General features: G+C 42.5%; 1 protein-coding gene across 1 annotated transcript in view; it reads left to right on the top strand.

The window, feature by feature from the left end:
- LOC126234847 (secretin receptor-like) overlaps window positions 1-17,825 on the top strand; it is a 163,673-nt gene that overhangs the window by 76,809 nt on the left and 69,039 nt on the right. The gene's annotated exons all lie outside the window — the stretch shown is intronic.

Raw genomic sequence — 17,825 nt, forward strand, 5'->3', positions numbered from 1 at the left:
GTGGAAGCTGTCATCAAGGCTAAGAGTGGGCCAACACCATACTGAATTCCAGAATTACCGATGTGTGTCATTTTGAACGAGGTGTCCAGATACTTTTGATCACATAGTGTAAGGTGGTTCTATGTAGAAAACTATCGATATACAGATAGGATTGATGCCAACTTAGTGAATGTAATTACAACTGGCCGTTGAATGTTCTGCAACGTCCACTTAGAGGTTGCTCAGTGTAAAGAACTGTGGAAGCATACCGCATTGACAAATAGCGAGAAATGTGATATAGCAGTAAATCATTTCGATTCCTGTGTCTGTTTGCAATCCACATGCATCTACAATACGTAGAGTCAAAGTTCTCAGAAAATGTGACGAGTTCCATGTTGATCGTTTAGAAATGTTGGATACTTACATTCTATATTATATTAAAATAATTAGCTTTACATCCACATCAGAATATTCCTGAAGGAGATTTCAAACACCCAACAAAGGTAGCCGAAACGGTGCTCTAAATTTGTTATGAAAATTTCTAATTTGAGTAGTTGGCGTTTTCAGTGCAAACTTTGATACAATTCTCCACCATAGTCCGTCCTGTGCAAGCTTCATCCATCATCTATGCAAAAGTATTGCAACCTACGGTCTGCGGTGCGACTTCCAGGAGGTGTTTTCGAATCGATTAACGCTCGTCCACATGTTGTTGTTGTGGTCTTCAGTCCTGAGACTGGTTTGATGCAGCTCTCCATGCTACTCTATCCTGTGCAATCTTCTTCATCTCCCAGTACCTACTGCAGCCTACATCCTTCTGAATCTGCTTAGTGTATTCATCTCTTGGTCTACCTCTACGATTTTTACCCTCCACACTGCCCTCCAATGCTAAATTTGTGATCCCTTGATGCCTCAAAACATGTCCTACAACCGATCCCTTCTTCTAGTCAAGTTGTGCCACAAACTTCTCTTCTCCCCAATCCTATTCAATACCTCCTCATTAGTTACGTGATCTACCCACCTTATCTTCAGCATTCTTCTGTAGCACCACATTTCGAAAGCTTCTATTCTCTTCTTGTCCAAACTAGTTATCGTCCATGTTTCACTTCCATACATGGCTACACTCCATACAAATACTTTCAGAAACGACTTCCTGACACTTAAATCTATACCCGATGTTAACAAATTTCTCTTCTTCAGAAACGATTTCGTTGCCATTGCCAGTCTACATTTTATATCCTCTCTACGTCGACCATCATCAGTTATTTTACTCCCTAAATAGCAAAACTCCTTTACTACTTTAAGTGTCTCATTTCCTAATCTAATTCCCTCAGCATCACCCGATTTAATTTGACTACATTCCATTATCCTCGTTTTGCTTTTGTTGATGTTCATCTTATATCCTCCTTTCAAGACACTGTCCATTCCGTTCAACTGCTCTTCCAAGTCCTTTGCTGTCTCTGACAGAATTACAATGTCATCGGCATACCTCAAAGTTTTTACTTCTTCTCCATGAATTTTAATATCTACTCCGAATTTTTCTTTTGTTTCCTTTACTGCTTGCTCAATATACAGATTGAATAACATCGGGGAGAGGCTACAACCCTGTCTCACTCCTTTCCCAACCACTGCTTCCCTTTCATGCCCCTCGTCTCTTATAACTGCCATCTGGTATCTCGTCCACGTACTGCTGTTTTAACTCACTATGCTCTACATATTATCGATCACCAGATCTGTCTCCAATTACGCACATAGAAGACATCATCGGACTACAATTCCAGCGTTAACCGTCCCTGTTTTCACCGACCAAGAGCAACGCTATCCGACAAACTGACACCGGCACCTGTGCAACGCAATGCATCCACGCTGGCACGATTACATCCAACATTCTGACGGTTTTTGCAATGGCTTATCGAGTTCTTTCATTATCCTGTGATCGTAGAATGTTAATCACTTACAGGGTGACAATTATTGAACAATGTGCTATAAAATCGTCAGAACTTTTGACAATTGTCTCTTAGGTGTATTCAATTTTATTACGACAGCCTACCCGTCTCGATTGACTCTTACCGTGGGTAACTTGCCTGTGGGACTCCGTAAATGTCATTCTACGTTATGAAAATGTAACCATTGTGAATTGATGTTCCATATACAGGGTGAGTCACCTAACATTACCGCTGGATATATTTCGTAAACGACATCAAATACTGACGAATCGATTCCACAGACCGAACGTGAGGAGAGGGGCTAGTGTAATTGGTTAATACAAACCATACAAAAATGCACGGAAGTATGTTTTTTAACACAAACCTACGTTTTTTTTTAATGGAACCCCGTTAGTTTCGTTAGCACATCTGAACATATAAACAAATACGTAATCCGTGCCGTTTGTTGCATTGTAAAATGTTAATTACATCCGGAGATATTGTAACCTAAAGTTGACGCTTGAGTACCACTCCTCCGCTGTTCGATCTTGTGTATCGGAGAGCACCGAATTGCGTAGGGATCCAAAGGGAACGGTGATGGACCTTAGGTACAGAAGAGACTGGAACAGCACATTACGTCCACATGCTAACACCTTTTTATTGGTCTTTTTCACTGACGCAGGTGTACATTACAATTAGGGGTGAGGTACACGTACACACGTGGTTTCCGTTTTCAATTACGGAGTGGAATAGAGTGTGTCCCGACATGTCAGGCCAATAGATGTTCAATGTGGTGGCCATCATTTGCTGCACACAATTGCAATCTCTGGCGTAATGAATGCCGTACACGCCGCAGTACATCTGGTGTAATGTAGCCGCAGGCTGCCACAATACGTTATTTGATATCCTCTGGGGTTGTAGGCACATCACGGTACACATTCTCCTTTAACGTACCCCACAGAAAGAAGTCCAGAGGTGTAAGATCAGGAGACCGAGCTGGCCAATTTATGCGTCCTCCACGTCCTATGAAACGCCCGTCGAACATCCTGTCAAGGGTCAGCCTAGTGTTAATTGCGGAATGTGCAGGTGCACCATCATGCTGATACCACATACGTCGACGCGTTTCCAGTGCGACATTTTCGAGCAACGTTGGCAGATCATTCTGTAGAAACGCGATGTATGTTGCAGCTGAACGTCGGAGGTTTCAAGCGTCAACTTTAGGTTACAATATCTCCGGATGTAATTAACATTTTACATTGCAACAAACGGCTCTGATTACGTATTTGTTTATATGTTCAGATGTGCTAACAAAACTAAAGTGGTTCCATTTAAAAAAACGTAGGTTCGTGTTAAAAAACGTACTTCCGTGCAGTTTGTATGGTTTGTAGTAAACAATTACACTAGCCCCTCTCTTCACGTTCGGTCTGTGGAACCGGTTCGTCAGTATTTGATGTGGTTTACGAAATATATCCAGCGGTAACGTTAGGTGACTCACCCTGTATACTGACGTGAAACCGGTATCTGCGAATAAAATGATATGTGTATAGATACGCAGCATAGGATGCATCTCATCATCCTTGGCGTTTTTATTGTTATAATTTTTATGATATTTTAAATGGTTATTGAGCTGTGCCCGCTCGTTCTTGTTTGAGTTGTCCGTCTTATCATACCGAGCTTGCTGCTTCGAGTTGAGTTTCGTAGAGGGCGCTGGCGGGTTAGGAGGCGCTGGAGACGGCCTGGAGGTCTGAGGAGGGGCGGAAGCGGTAGTGGAGTGACGGGAACGCCGCCGTGTCGACGGAAGCTGGAGGTCCGGGCGGGAAGTGCAGACGTGATCCCGATGCGTCTTGCAGTGAATTTTCCACCATTACCGGGCGCGCGGGTTGGTGCGTGTGCGCTTGAGCTTACGATTTTCTCATGGCGACTGAGCTACTGCGTTCGCCTGGTGGTTATTTCTCACCCGGCGTCAAACATTTAAGCAAGCGAATGTGAGACGTTAGTAGTGTCAGACCGATTCAGATTATTATTCGGAACCAATGGTTTCGTGGAAGCGTCGGATGATATCACCTAGTAGCGGAAACTGCCTTATTCGGTTGTAAGTGTGTGGCCTTATCGTATTCGCTCCCCTTTTGTCATCCAGACTTTGTGCTTTGGCGATCTTGGATGACGACGTTGGTTAATGGCTCCCCACACTTCGGCCTTTGCCCAGGAGCTTTCATGGAATTGTCATGAACCTGTTTTCTCTGTTGTTTTCTTTGAACACTGTTATAGACTGTAATGCGTTTTGCAGCTGTAGTGAGTGCGTGAGTGTGGTACCGACAAATAGTAGTCCCAAACTTAGACTCACTTTTAGTGTGTTTCAGTGTCACGAGTGAGGCAGCTAAATTACATGTTTTGGTCTTACTGGAGCCAAAATGGGACACTGATGCGGGGTCCCTCCGCAGAGCTGCTGTTCGGCTCTGAGAGTTACGCATTTTTAAATTGTAATCTGTATCTACTGTTTTCTTGAAGGTTGTTATTCGGCCGTAGAGTCGGGCTAATTGCAAGAACTCGAGCTCACCTTGAGTAAATTCTAACGGTTACTTGCTTAAAACTGTACACAGTGTCACTTGTAAATTATAGCTGTTGCTTTATTTGTAATTTAAGACCGGCATGTGCCGTGGCGTTAGAACTGTTCAATTGTTTCCTTAAGTGGCTCTTAGTAGAGCCTGGCTGCCTCAAGTAAACGACCAGCACGCAGATTTAATCCAAAAATTAGAAGTGTTGCTCTGCTTATAATTTAAGTGTGGCAAGGTCAAAGGCTTTAGAAGTGTTGACTTATTAGTAGAGCCTGGCTTCTTAACTAAGCGACTGAACGGCCACTGCGCTGATTTAACCCAAATATTAGAACTGTTGCTCTAATTGTAATTTAAGTGAGGTATTCCCTGAGTCTTTACGAGGCTCTACTTGTTTGTGGCTTGATTCTGTTAGTCGACCCCCGACTAAAAGTAATAATTGTTTCCATTTTAACTTGCTGTAATTTTCTATTCAACCCAACGGGCCCAGTACCGACAGCAGCTATAAAGCTTGGTCTCTCTTTTGAAATTTAATCGGCCACTGTGCTGTACCCTCTGTAATATTGTCATTTAAGGTCTATAGCCAACCTTTCGTCAGGATTTGTGATTTCTCTAACTGTCTCGTTCCATGAAAAAAAAAAAAAAGAAAAAGAAAGACCACTTGGATAAACATTTATAACCTTGAAATCACGTAGAATCCGCCATTATTGCGAGATTAGTTTTAAACCTAAATCAGTTTTTGGGTAAATGTTTAGCGGCCCATGGTGTCGTATCTTTTTTAAAAGTTTGTACATTGCTGCTACCTTCTAAATAATTTTTGCATTTTCCTATTTAATCGGCCACCGAGTCTATCAATTTATTGTAATTTTCTGGGGGACCTGTGACTTACTATTGTTTGTAACTGGTCTTAGTAAAAGATTTTATATTTTTTGAGCTGTTATTTTATTTAATTTTTGTAAGGGCCCATCTGGTCGGAACATTCAGTACTTTAAACGGTACTAGTACCAATCGCTTTGAGTAAGGAATTACCGTATGTAGATAATTGAATGGACCTAAGCCGATACTTACAAGCTGCAGAGGCTATGTCTACCAAAGAATTTGAATAAATTGCACAGAGTCGGCACCGTTTGAGTTTTGAGTGTTTCTTATTGGTATCAACGACGTCTCTAGGGTATTGGTGTCCTCCCCAGACAGTTGTTTTGTCTTATTCCCAGTCGGCAGTTGTGCTCATGGGTCAGCACATTTAGGTCCAAATCCTAAAAATTGAAAAATGAGATAAGAATTTGCAGCATTGCTTAGATCCGTTACCTACGAGTATATTATAAGATCTATTATGTACTCCGAAACGTACCAATCCGTTATATATTTCCCCTTAAGACTTGTGGTTCATGGCGAAGAGTACGAAATCGAGTCTTATTTTGTTTCCAAGAAGTACCAAATCTTGGAAGCCAATCACTGCCCTTCTTGATAATGACATCACAAACATGGCCGACATTTATTTAAATGACGTTGTACTCTGTAAGGACGTCTGTAACGTTTTCTTTCACTGTGACTTTTAATTAAATTATGGAGCCTGATGGATGAATACTGTGAATCGCCAATAAAAACGGAAAATACGTGGACAAGGGTTTGTAGACTGGAAAAACTGGAAGAAAAGTGTCGCGAAACAAACTAAGCAAACAAAAATGCTAGTGTTAGGCCTCAAATTAATTGTGAATGACAGCGGCTTCTGCAGTGCTGCACGTTTATTAGCAACTGAATTTCAGGAGTTCCATAACAGTTTCTATGAGAATAAAGATTCTATTTCACAGAAGGAGTTCATTCCGGCATACACTGATGTAGTTTCACCGGAGACGTGCAGACTCAATCAGGGATGTGGTAAAGGTGCCAAGAAGACAATGTCAGTAAAATATAAACAAATTCTCAGACTGGGGTGGTAAATCTATGTTGAGATACATTTATAAGTGAATTCAACATAGCTAGAGAATGGTTGAAAATGTTGCAAACGCAAAACATGAGACATGTGTTAATGGTCCAGAGAAGAGAGGTGGGTTAAGATTGACAGTTGAATTGATTAGACTTCAAGAAGTGAGTTCTTCCCACATTCAGTTATTCAAATGCAGAGAAAAGCATTAGGCGGAGGTGCAGCAGCAGGGAGATAATATCTTCCTGTAGACCTGAATATTCGGAAACTTTGAACAACGTGGAACTTCTGGGGTATCTTGTATTACAGGGCAATTTGCTATCTACTCTCATTTAATATTACTTAAACTTTACTACATTGTTGATTATTGTTCATGTCATATACACTCCTGGAAATTGAAATAAGAACACCGTGAATTCATTGTCCCAGGAAGGGGAAACTTTATTGACACATTCCTGGGGTCAGATACATCACATGATCACACTGACAGAACCACAGGCACATAGACACAGGCAACAGAGCATGCACAATGTCGGCACTAGTACAGTGTATATCCACCTTTCGCAGCAATGCAGGCTGCTATTCTCCCATGGAGACGATCGTAGAGATGCTGGATGTAGTCCTGTGGAACGGCTTGCCATGCCATTTCCACCTGGCGCCTCAGTTGGACCAGCGTTCGTGCTGGACGTGCAGACCGCGTGAGACGACGCTTCATCCAGTCCCAAACATGCCCAATGGGGGACAGATCCGGAGATCTTGCTGGCCAGGGTAGTTGACTTACACCTTCTAGAGCACGTTGGGTGGCACGGGATACATGCGGACGTGCATTGTCCTGTTGGAACAGCAAGTTCCCTTGCCGGTCTAGGAATGATAGAACGATGGGTTCGATGACGGTTTGGATGTACCGTGCACTATTCAGTGTCCCCTCGACGATCACCAGTGGTGTACGGCCAGTGTAGGAGATCGCTCCCCACACCATGATGCCGGGTGTTGGCCCTGTGTGCCTCGGTCGTATGCAGTCCTGATTGTGGCGCTCACCTGCACGGCGCCAAACACGCATACGACCATCATTGGCACCAAGGCAGAAGCGACTCTCATCGCTGAAGACGACACGTCTCCATTCGTCCCTCCATTCACGCCTGTCGCGACACCACTGGAGGCGGGCTGCACGATGTTGGGGCGTGAGCGGAAGACGGCCTAACGGTGTGCGGGACCGTAGCCCAGCTTCATGGAGACGGTTGCGAATGGTCCTCGCCGATACCCCAGGAGCAACAGTGTCCCTAATTTGCTGGGAAGTGGCGGTGCGGTCCCCTACGGCACTGCGTAGGATCCTACGGTCTTGGCGTGCATCCGTGCGTCGCTGCGGTCCGGTCCCAGGTCGACGGGCACGTGCACCTTCCGCCGACCACTGGCGACAACATCGATGTACGGTGGAGACCTCACGCCCCACGTGTTGAGCAATTCGGCGGTACGTCCACCCGGCCTCCCGCATGCCCACTATACGCCCTCGCTCAAAGTCCGTCAACTGCACATACGGTTCACGTCCACGCTGTCGCGGCATGCTACCAGTGTTAAAGACTGCGATGGAGCTCCGTATGCCACGGCAAACTGGCTGACACTGACGGCGGCGGTGCACAAATGCTGCGCAGCTAGCGCCATTCGACGGCCAACACCGCGGCTCCTGGTGTGTCCGCTGTGCCGTGCGTGTGATCATTGCTTGTACAGCCCTCTCGCAGTGTCCGGAGCAAGTATGGTGGGTCTGACACACCGGTGTCAATGTGTTCTTTTTTCCATTTCCAGGAGTGTATTTCGGTTGAGAATTGAAAAACAATTTTGTAATGAACTTTACAAGAAAGCGTACTCTCATATTCATAACCATGCACTCGTATTTCTGTACTGGGAGTTCTTATGATTCATTGCAACATTTAAATAATTTAGTTCATATTTAAGTATTTAATCGTCATAACAGTTTATTTTCTTTTACAGATATTTGTTACCAAATTCGAGTTAGGGTTTGAAAGTACGAAACAGGGCAGTTGCAGCTAATGCCTGATATACAGTACGCAATTTGAAACAGCTGCATCTACAGAAGGGAAGAGGGAGATAGTTGTTCAACGCATGATTCGTACATTCAGGGCGAAGGCATTTTTCCAGAACCTCAACCAGCTGCCTGAAAATTCATTGACTGTGAATTTTGATCTGATGCAAAATCAACCTCTGCCTATAACTACAATTGGGCAGGCCTATTAATAAGGGCATCTGTGGTGCTACATTCCCGGTATTGCGATTGTGGGAAAAGATAAATCTGTTGATGAGAATACACTACACTTCTAGCTGGAGAAAGAGGGGGGATAGGGGACCTAATGAAATATGTTCTTGTTTGCGTGACTTTTTCTTGTTGCTTTCCTATTTACAATAAGGAGCAAAATGATGCAGTCAGAGTGTTTTGTGACAGCTTTTCATCGCAGAACAAAATATAATTTAATCTTTTCGTGTCCTCAGTAACTGCACATCAAGGCAATTTGCAAGTAGAGTGGTTCTTTCCCGTTAGAGAAAATTCCTAGATGCATCCAGACAGGGCTTTTGGGCTGGTTGTAAAAGGTAAAAAAGTTCTATTCTTTTGCCAGAAGTGTACAACATCCTTTTCAAAGGTACTCAAAAATTGCATGTGTTAGGTGCTGATGTTAACTGGGTCAACTGGCAAGATATGTCCAAAGTCCGTACGCCGTCTTCAAAACACATAAAGAAAATGGAAGTGAAGAGGATTAGTTCGCAGGCTCGAACAGATCTCGTTGGTTGACAACCGCTAACCGTTCTATGAGAAATCACCTCATTCCGAACACAGAACTCAAAGAAAAACAGTAAAACATGATAATACTATGGCAAGGATTCGAAACTTTAAAAAGCCGTGTCAGGCCTGCAAAAAATATATGTTTAACCTGCTTGTGGACACGGGATATTCAGAAGAAGATGTGCCCTTTTACAAAAAAGCACTGATGAATATAACAGTACAGAATCTTCCGGTGACGTTAGTCACAAATCTGTAGCAAAAGGATGCTCTTTAATGTACTTAGGAACGAAGTAATGTACCACACATTTCCAGGAAGAGGATATTGTGATGACGTCAGTCTCTTTACGAATGACAGCTGTTCGTGGATTACCTCCTCCTCACCTGTAGACCTTGTTGTACAGCAGATCTTTGATATTGTTGCGCATGGCGATAACAGTACTGCAGAAAATGTCTGGGAATTCCATTTAGTTCATTGTTCAGGTTGTGTGAAAATGGTAATAATGAGTAAAATATTTAATGAAATAAAATTGTTCTGCAATATTTCTAAATCTTTAAGTTAATAACAGTTCAAAATAACTCAGGAAGAGTGAAAACTACCGTACAAAACACTGCAGATGAAACAAGTAACTACATTTTGTGCTTATAGTGGCATAATTTAACTCCAAAATAACAGTTACCAAATTTAACACAGTTTTCTGCCAACAGGTACCAGATATATTTGTTTCTACGCAATAACAATTAAACAAATGAAAAAATTACAACGATACTTGGCGTAATGCGTCTCAGTAACAGAGCTATGAAACGTATTCTTATGCTACTCTGGTTGTAAAATGTTTTTTGTTTCTCCTGTCAAATTAGATTTTATACATTTGGTACCTTTTGGGAATGAGCTTCTCAAATCCAGTAGTGTGAACCAAGAGAACGGAAGTTTTCCAAGTACTGTTAGTCAGTCTTGTCTCTCAGCGACTATATCTCATTTATAAACTTTAATTGTAAATGTTGTTGTGCTATACAAAGTATCTTTGATTTCTGATTTGTTGAGATGGTATTCATTGTGCGCTGTTTGATGTTCACCACCAGGAGAAGCACCAGGTGTCCTCTCTGGCTGTGGAAGCGAAACTGCACGTCTGTTTGGCATTCTGAGTAGTCAGTTTTCAATACTCGCATGAGAGAATTGTTTCGTTACAAAACCTAAATTAACTAAGTTAGACCCTATACTATTCACTTACCCCCTCCGTCTCAAACACGTTGTTCTCCTACCTCATGAGCTAGCCAAGTGATCGCTACTGCAGCTGGAATCTGTCCTCAGTTTCCTGAGAAAGGCTGTATGAACTGGACAATCAGGGGACTCTGGTTTCCCCAAGAAGCTATCTTACTTCTTTAATTATTATGGTTTTCCCGATTGAGTGTAGATATTTGCTGTAACTGCAGCATCCAACTGCACTACAACTTGCATTTATCACTTTTATCCGTTTAGTTATTCACAGCTTTAGGTTTGGTCATAGCCTCTTCCTGAAAGAAATTAATTGGTATCTACTGTTTCCCACTTTTGGGTACCATTTTTAATGCCAGGAAATCTAATCCCCTTTTGGTACAGTTATGAATATGGATGCGATGCCGGTCGCACCCCTCATATTTTGCTTTTTGGTGTGAAAGGCACCGAAAGCCTTCTCCAACTTGACAGGTTAAGGCCCCCAATGCATTGAATACACCTTCTTTTATCCCGTTATTCCGTGTTAGCAAGAGTACACAATGCAATGTATACGTGTTGTGTACCTTGTAGCTCACAAACAGGTGTCCATCGTGGATGAATGACTTTTGAGGGTATAAGTGCAACGCACTAGATTACAGCAACCAGACAGGTTTGTATTTATTTGAAACCGTAAGCAACATGTGCCTAAAACCCTATTAAGGCATGCGTCAAAAGCATATGACCACTAACACTACCTCTATTCATCAGAAACTTGAGATTTGTTAATGAGGTAATGGTGAAAGTAAGCGTTAGGGAGTGAACATCTCTGTTTGCTAATCTTCCTTACAACATGCACGTATCAAATTGATAATGTTGAGCAGAACTTCCGTAGGTTTACTGAAATATCTCAGTTCATCAAATAAAACGTACAGTATTTATTTGCTTTAATATTTGCTTTATAAGTAATATATGGAAATGCTTCTCCTATTTGTTACTTACTGCCATATAATGTGGCTAGTATCCAAAAAAGTGGTACAGTTATTGTTAGTTGTAGATTAATCTACAGTGTTGCGAAATAAATTTTGCGTCTCGTGAGTGTTCGGTAACTTAGAACAGAAGAGCTGTGCAAATGTTAGGAAAATCAGAACCGTGATAGGAACATTTCTTTGCTATCCAGTTTTTGAATTCGTTCAGCTCCCGGTACGTGTGGCCGTCGCGTAGGTTGATCTGCTGTTAGTGTACGAGTTCCCACAGTTTTGATGCTGCTTCCTTGTCTCCGACGCTCGGCCAGAAAGCTGCCGAGTCGCTCGCTTTAGTGGATTGTGCTAAGTCTGTAGCGAGCGCCGGCCGCAGCCGTTGCCCGTGGCTAATTGTCTCAAACGCAGCGCATTATCCCGAAATCAGCCCCGCAAATTGCGTTATCTCGTCGCTAAAACAACGCTGCTGCCGCCCGTGCTGGATAGCGTGATGTGCTGAAATTCACTGCTGCGTGGGGGCGCCCGCAGACAGCCTTCAGATGGTTCAAATGGCTCTGAGCACTATGGGACTCAACTGCTGAGGTCATTAGTCCCCTAGAACTTAGAACTAGTTAAACCTTTTAACCTAAGGACATCACAAACATCCATGCCCGAGGCAGGATTCGAACCTGCGACCGTAGCGGTCGTTCGGTTCCAGACTGCAGCGCCTTTAACCGCACGGCCACTTCGGCCGGCCAGACAGCCTTCACACATTTTCCTGACTGGGGGAAAAGGCTTTGGTTTTTGTGCTTTTGCAATGAATATTGTCAGTTCACAATGGTCTTGACGATAACTGTATACTGCCATAACTGGAAAAATGCCTTGCATCTTTCATTTCTATGTTACTAGAGGATATAGATTCCAGTTATGTACCCGTGGTCTATGTGCTGTGTACATGGTGCAGTGGATATAGTTTGCCGGCACGGTAGTTCAGCGTGTTTGGTTAGAGAGCTGAGTGGCCTCTGTAATAAAAAAACTGAAGAAAATTCGAAATCTAAACGTCCTCCGTCCTGGGTTAGAAACCTGCCGCCCCTTAAATTTTGAAGTCACTATTACGCTTCAGGGAGCGTCAAACTAAAAGAAATAAAAGAAAGAAATAAAAGAAACAGAGAAGCGTTATCTGAATTTCAGTACCTTGTGAGTCACAATAGATCAGTGCTGAGAACAGGTATGTCTGATGGTAGCACTACTGAAAATAAACACTTGCGTTCTGTATGAGGGGAACTTCGCGATTTTGAGGAAAGGCTATGCTGTATTCGTGACACATCAACGTATCCAAAACAAAGCAAGGCAAAAACGTTAACTGACTATGATGAGGACGAGACGAGATGACACTTCATTTGAGAACAATAGCAGGCGCTTTTTCCTAATCCCACAAATAATCCTCACACACAAATTGGGCTTGAACCATTTGAGGGGACTTTATCCAAGTCGTGGAATCTGATACAAAAACCGAAATCTTTCGGCGGACTCTTCAGCGAGGAAGCTTTGCAAGAAAGTGGTTGATGCGTGGTTGTAAAAGGTACCATGAGTTAAAACAGGCATTTTTGGACGAATTATGTTCGAAGAGCACCCAGGACCAAACGAAACTGAGAATATGAATGACGGAAAAATGCAATTACTCAGATTATGGAAATACGAAATAGTTTTTCATAGAAATGATGAGGAGGTATCAATATCTCAGTGTACCATATGAGGTGGCAAAATTGGTGAGGATATGGCTAACCAAGTTGCCATATGGATTATAATGTAAAATAGTCACAGCCAGACGACCTAGGAAAGACATATGAGAATTCCAGTCTCTTCTCCAAGTGCTAACTTTTGGATTATAATGTAAAATAGTCACAGCCAGACGACCTAGGAAAGACATATGAGAATTCCAGTCTCTTCTCCAAGTGCTAACTTTTGGATTATAATGTAAGATAGTCACAGCCAGACGACCGAGGAAATATGAGAATTCCAGTCTCTTCTCCAAGTGCTAACTTACGACAGGGAAAGTGAGATGAGAGTACAGGTGCAACAACCAAGAAACATATATCCCTTCAAATCGCACGTCAGAGGAGTGGAGAGGATGACAGTCACATTAGTAACCAATTCGAAGCAATGGCAGGTGGAACTCAAGTCCCAAGTAGAGAGCTTCAAGAAATAATTGCAATAATAGGCACAACTTTGATCGCAATGACAGTTCTTAGAATCATGTCGGTCCTGTAGAAATCATAGAAATGTCGATACCCAGCCCACAGACTAACGAGCAGAACATGACCAATGCAGTATCCTCTGGCAAGTGAATAGAGATATGTGGACCCGGTAAATAATGAATGTCTGCTCGCATCACTATAAAAAAGTTTTGAAGAAATAGAAGATTTCTATTAGCAGAAAAGAAAGAAGAAGAGGTCGCTGGCTATCCGTTACTCATATTGATGATTGGCAGTTTTTAGTTGCCCTATCGTTCAGAAGGGAGGGTAGACACCAGGTGTAATGCAGGTAAAATTCTGAAGCTTGTGTATAAGCAAGGAAGAGCAGCGAAATGCACGAGTAAGACTACTGTTTCACTAAGCTCTGGCAGTATTGTAACATTGTGATACAAAAGAGTTGTAATAAATGTGTCGGATTCACAGAGAATAGCTTTGCAAGTAAACTGAGAACATGCTTTTGGGCTGATTCTCGTTGAATTCGTGAAGCGGTAAGTTTAGTGTTTTTTTCAGTGATATTCCCCAAGAATGGAAATTGATGCATGGAGAGATCATCCTCATGGTCGGTGACATAAACTGGGCGGTACCCTGACAGAATTTAATGCGTGATAAGTGTGTGGAAAGAGATGTTTTAGAGAATTAAGACAGAATTTTCAGACAGAAGGCTGAAGATGGATAATTGTTATGAAGAGGGAGTACTTACAGTTGAGTAAGGCGTTATGGAGAATTTACAGAGAGGTGATAAGCGGAGAACTTTGAAAAGAAATAATTTTATGGCATTATTCTAGCAGAAGACATGTTGGATATATGATATGAACGGAAAAGAGCACAGTTGGGTTATTGATGGAAGCATCCTACATTGTGAGGCATATCTTCTGCGTCAGCTGAATTTTGTGAGGGTCTAGCTTGGCCGATTGTTAAGTGGTTACATTACGTCGCCACCATCTCTTTTGAATAAGTACATGATAGCTGCCACCGGGATGTTTAAAATTGCTGAATGGGAGGCAGTTAACTGAGAAAGAGTTGTGTAATGCGTCCTTTTGATGTTTTTGAAAGTAAAAAGAGAGAGAGCCAAAGGATCCATCTAACATACGTAAATTTGGTAGCATTTCTTGTATCTAATTCTTTTCCGTGCCATTAGCCTCTCAGTAGGTGGGGTAATATATTACATACAGTAAAACCGGTTAAGCGTTGATCAAAAGTGGTGCAGTTTGGTATTACCTATTTTTATCCTTCTTTCATTTAATATATTACAAATATTACAGAAAAGTCTATTCAGTTTTTACAGATTACTGGTAAACTGACTTACCCTTTTGCTGCTGATTAACTATATGTTTCTCTGTTTGCCTTCAATTCCTAATTTCTCAAGTTGTCTTCACATGGGAATACATAATAAGAAACTTCACATAACATAGCCTATAGCAACTATCCCCAATCAAACTGTAACAAACTGCCACATAATTGCCATTTCCACATTCTGTCACAGACAAGTATCAATTTTCAATAGCAGGGGTATTTTAAACATTTTATCATCCACCTGAAGTTAAGACTCCCATATGATACAACACTTCCACTTAAATACAGAAGGCTACATTGGTGCTAAAAATAACTTGGAGAAGGGAAAATTACAAACAAGTGGAGAAACGTCCCTCTAATACTCCAGCGACCAGCAGGAGAAATGTACTATCAGGTGCTACCATCGATTGGGAGGAATTTGCATTGTTACCACTGTTTAATTAGTATCCGCATGTAAAGAGCTGCCCCGTATAATAACTTGCCCTGGTCTCGCCTGGAATGTATAATGTCCTAACACAGCTTAGAGATATTCCCGAATTTAGTGCCACATTGAATGATTCATTCTGTTAAGAACAAATTTCTGTGTTTTATCTATCCGAAAATAACGAATCTAGTGACAATGTAATCCGATATTTCGTGAGTTTATATTTTTCTCTCTCCACTATGGCACGGAACTATATATATGCATTTTCTGGAACTTAAGTAACATACAAGATAATAACGACGAAAGTGATGGTGTCTTCTATTGCAACCTGGTGCGTGACGCGATACTATCTCATAAGATAACAATATATTCCCTTGTGATGAGTAAGGGATGGAAATAACTTGAGGTCGTAACGACACATACGCACCACATCTCCATATAAGCAAGTGTCGGTAGTTCGTGGTTCTGAGTAAGAAAGAAAACAGGTCCAGTTGAGCTGAAGAAACTCAAAGCGCACATAAAGATGGGCGGCCATAGACTGCAGACATGCCAGACACGGTCTTGCACCTAGAACAATACACTATGTGATCAAAAGTATCCGAACCCTTCGCTGAACAAGTTAGTGGCGCCATTCATCGGTAATACTGGAATTCAGTATGGTGACAGCCCACCCATAGCCTTGATGGCAGCTTCCACTCCAGGCATATGTTCAATTATGTGCTGGAAGGTTTCTTGGGGAATGGCAGCCCATTCTTCACGGATTGCTGCACTGAGGAGAGGTATCGGTGTCGGTCGATGAGGCCTAGCACAAAGGCGGCGTTCCAAAACATCCCAACGGTGTTCTATAGGATTCAAGTCAGGACTCTGTGCAGGCCAGTTCATTACACGGATGTTATTGTTGTGTAACTGCTCCGCCACAGGCAGTGCTTTATGAACACGTGCCTCATCGTATTGAAAGATGCAATCGCCATCCCCGAATTGCTCTTCAACAGTGGAAATCAAGAAGGTACTTAAAACATCAATGTAGGCCTGTACTGTGATAGTGCCAAGCAAAACAAGGGATGCAAGGCCCTCCATGAAAAACACGATCACACCATAACGCCACCGCCACCGAATTGTACTGTCGGCACTACACACGCTGGCAGATGACGTTCACTGGGCATTGGCCGTATCCACACTCTGTCATCGGATCGCCATATTGTGTACAGTGATTCGTCACTCCACACAACGTTTCTCCACTGTTCAACGTCCAATGTTTACGCTCCTTACACCAAGCGAGGCGCCGTTTGGCATTTACCGGCGTGATGTGTCGCTTATGAGCAGCCGCTCGACCATAAAATCCAAGCATTCTCACCTCCCGTTTAACTGTCATAGTACTTGCAGTGGATCCTGATGCAGTTTGGAATTCCTGTGTGATGGTCTGGATATAAGTCTGCCTATTACACATTACGACTCTCTTCTACTGTCGGCGGTCTCTGTCAGTCAATAGACGAGGTCGGCCTGAACGCTTTTGTGACGTGCCCCTTCACGTTTCCACTTCACTATCACATCGGAAGCAGTGGACCTGGGGATGTTTAGAAATGTGGAAATCTCGTCTATAGACGTATGACTCAAGTGACACCCAATCACCTCACCTCGTTCGAAGTCCGTGTGATCCATTGAGCTCCCCATTCCGCTCTCTCACGATGTCTAATGACTACTGAGGTCGCTGATATGGAGTACCTAGCAGTAGGTGGCAGCACAATGCACCCAATATGCAAAACGTCTGTTTCTGGGGTGTTAGGATACTTTTGATCACATAGTGTATATATTACTGTACATAGAGGTATTCATATTTCTGTAAGAAAATTGAATACTTTTCGGTGAATTCGTCGGTTAATTGTGTGAGAGAATATTTCAGGATATTAGTGAATGGTTTTGTCAATTTTACGAGATATGCAGCATACTGTAGTACCCAATAAAAAAATCTCATGGCATTCGACGTCTGATAGTCAAAAAATTCTGACAACTGCTTTATGACTCAGTTCTTCGTAGCAGTCACGTAGTGTTAATACTGAACTATCAATGTAACCGATATCAAGCAGTGACTAACTCCATAACAGATAGCGTATGGGAGTGACTGCGCACGTTTATGTATGTATGTATGCGTATGTGTGTGTGTGTGTGTGTGTGTGTGTGTGTGTGTGCAGTGCATCACGTTGTGTGTGTGGTCTTCAGTCCAGAGACTGGTTTGTGCAGCTCTCCATGCTACTCTATCCTGTGCAAGCTTCTTCATCTCCCAGTACCTACTGCAACCTACATCCTTCTGAATCTGTTTAGCGTATTCATCTCTTGGTCTCCCTCTACGATTTTTACCATCCGCGCTACCCTCCAATACTAAATGCTTGATGCTTCAGAATGTGTCCTACCAACCGATCCCTTCTTCTAGTCAAGTTGTGCCACAAATTTCTCTTCTCCCCAATTATCCTACTGCATGCTGAAATCAGTACATTTAAAAAAAAAACTGTGATTTGTGTGACATGTGATAAATTATCAAT

The sequence above is a fragment of the Schistocerca nitens genome, chromosome 2, assembly GCF_023898315.1.
Source record: "Schistocerca nitens isolate TAMUIC-IGC-003100 chromosome 2, iqSchNite1.1, whole genome shotgun sequence".
Taxonomy (NCBI): domain Eukaryota; kingdom Metazoa; phylum Arthropoda; class Insecta; order Orthoptera; family Acrididae; genus Schistocerca; species Schistocerca nitens.